Here is a 2,985-nt window from a genome sequence, read left to right as displayed (position 1 = left end):
GTTCCACGAGATTCACGTTTTTGATGTATTATAACTTCTAGAAAAGGTACTACCTCAGAATACCTACTATATGTGTTACCCAAGAACGGATCCATAATTGTTTATAATAGTGAAATTGCAGCCTGTATACACAGTCATTTTCTAGGAATAATGTTTAACTTACAAAATATGTTCAATGAGTTGGGTACATGTCTTACCTCCTCTTGTCACAGATCTACCTATCAAAATAGTTCAACCTATGCAATAAGCATGCCTTAAAATCCAAAATTCAAAGGTAATCTAAAAGCATATAATTCACCCCAAATGAATAATGAGAGATTTACAAAAGTTATAAAACAACTATAATGATAAAAATATTATATGGATAGTTCAAAATGTATAATTATTGAGTGGGTTTTCCTGTCTTAGATATCCACATAATACTATTTTGTTTTTATTGTTTTTAGGAATCCATCGTAGATATTTGCACCACTGACATTCAATTATTAAAGGGGAGTAAAAAAAAAGTTTTTTATTCATTGTGGAAATATAAAGTTTTGATTTTGTGAAAACCAGTGATATAGAAAAATGTGGTAAAGAGAAGTAATGTGACTGAAGAATGACTCATAACCTACTACATTCAAATGTAACTTTTATCTATAAAAAAAACTTTTATCTATACAAGGTATAAACCCATACTACAACCTTCTCATTCCAATTAGCATCTAAATAAACAATAGTTCCCATCGCGAGAAAGGAAAAGAAAAGAGACATGGCCGAGTCAGTCCCTTCAAAGTTCAAGAAACATCTCCGTAGATATTCCCATCGTCGATCTAAGTAACCCAAACGAAGACCTAGTGGCGCGTGCAGTGGTGAAAGCTAGCGAGACATGGGGGATGTTCCAGGTGGTTAACCACGGGATCCCCATCGAGCTGATGCGGCGGTTGAAAGAGCTGGGGACTGAGTTCTTCGAGCTGCCGGAGAAGGAGAAGGAAGCCGTGGCGAGGCCAGCTGACTCCACTGACTTAGAAGGATACACAACGGATTACAAGAAAGATGGGAGAAGGTAGAAAAACATGGGCTGATCATCTCTTTCACAGAGTCTGGCCACCGTCAAGAATTAACTACAGGTTCTGGCCTAAGAACTCTCCAGATTACAGGTAAGACTATTAGAATGTTTGTATATTGTCTAGTAGTATACAAGGTTTGTGAACTCCACTCATTTTTTATCTTTTAGTTGAAACATTTTTCCAGTTTTAATTACACTGAATATGTAGGGCCATGTGGACAATTGACCCCAAAAATTTATAAGATATTATATTTGAATATATTCCTTTAATATTGATAAAAAGCTTATTGTTAGTTTTTTACAAATTATCAACTACCAACTAGTTAGTTGAAAGTACAAGATAGACTACTTTTCTGCCGGAATAATTTATAACAGTATATTCTCTGTTTTAGGTTATTTGATGTTTTCAAAAAAAAGTTGTTTGTAAAAAGGCCTGTAAAAAGTAATCTTCTCTATTAAATAGAAGTACAAAAAAATCTACTGTACAAAGTCATTTTGGACCATTTCATTAATTAGTTAATATGATTTGATTATTTACATTAATCAATTAAATATACATTATTTTCAAAATATCTTAATACTTAATAAGGATATCAAAAAATAAATCAATTTCATATAAAAAATCTGTGAAAAAAATCTAATAAAATCTTACCAAACATTTTTAAATATCTTTTATGAAATAAATAATACCTAATTTCGTGATTATAAATTATTATAAGTTAATGTTAATTAAATATTAAGATATGCTATACTTATAAATTTTATAATTTTAAAATATATTGTATTAAATTAGAAATTCTATCATGTAATTTACACCTAAAAAACGAGTTGCTAACGTATATTCTCTATCTCACAACACATAGTGTATTATCTAAAAATAATAATATTTTTTATTTTACTTATTTTGAAACTTCCAACAATATATCATCTAAAAATAATTATCATCAACAAAATATTAATTATACAACTAACCTGTAATTCATGTGTTATTTAAAAACTATGCTACTAAAAAAATTGAAAATTAAATATTTTTCAATAGAAAAATATTTTAAAATAAATTTATTCTTTATTTACAATTATAACAAAATTTGTTGAAAATATGAAAAGTTGCTGAAAATTTTAATATTTATTAAACAAAATAATACATTAATTTAATAACAAGAAGAATTAAAAGTCATATAATCTTCCAAACTCAAAATAGTTACGTAATTTTTCAAATTTATACTGACTAAATATAAATATTAAAAATATATCCTCTAAATCATTATGATAAATTCAAATTTTTTACAAATATAAAAATAATAGGTCCTAAACTATTATTTTTAAATGAAACACGGAAAACGAGAAATTTTGTAAAAATTAAAATAATATATTATTTAAAATCTTAATTTGATAAAAAATAAAAAATAATACTAACTTAATACTGTAACATCAAAAATATCATATATCAATAAAGTTTCTAAAATAATATAATAGATATTGTAATGCATAATTTTTTAAAAATATTAGGACTGAACTAATTAAACAGAATAATGTGTTTACATATAAAAATTAGGCACTATAATAACATTATAAATGCTAAAGTATATTTTTAAAATAAAATATGAAAACATAAATTATTCAAAAAATATCATTTCTATAGTATAACTAAATAAATTTTAAAATATATATTGTATGCAAAATGTAGAATTTTTTAAAAATATATATTGTACGTGATTTTCTATTTAATAATTTCAAATTATGAATTTATATATACCGAACTTTTTAAAATATATTAGGTGTAATAGTAAAAAAACCAATTTTAATACGTACGACAAATCATTTATATATTAATTATGTCAAATAAGAAACTTAAAACAATAAAGCTATATAACTATGCAAATATATTAATAACATAAAATGTAAATTATATATTTAAATATTTAGTTATATATTTT

General features: G+C 25.1%; 1 pseudogene; it reads left to right on the top strand.

Annotated features, from left to right (window-relative positions):
• The first annotated feature begins 545 nt into the window (after positions 1–545).
• On the top strand, positions 546–1,149 carry LOC130507777 (flavonol synthase 3-like; annotated as a pseudogene).
• The last annotated feature ends 1,836 nt before the right edge of the window (positions 1,150–2,985 follow it).

Source organism: Raphanus sativus, unplaced genomic scaffold, assembly GCF_000801105.2.
Source record: "Raphanus sativus cultivar WK10039 unplaced genomic scaffold, ASM80110v3 Scaffold5696, whole genome shotgun sequence".
Classification (NCBI taxonomy): Eukaryota; Viridiplantae; Streptophyta; class Magnoliopsida; order Brassicales; family Brassicaceae; genus Raphanus; species Raphanus sativus.
Note: the sequence above shows the minus strand (reverse complement) of the source record. Positions and strands in the feature narration are given on the sequence as shown.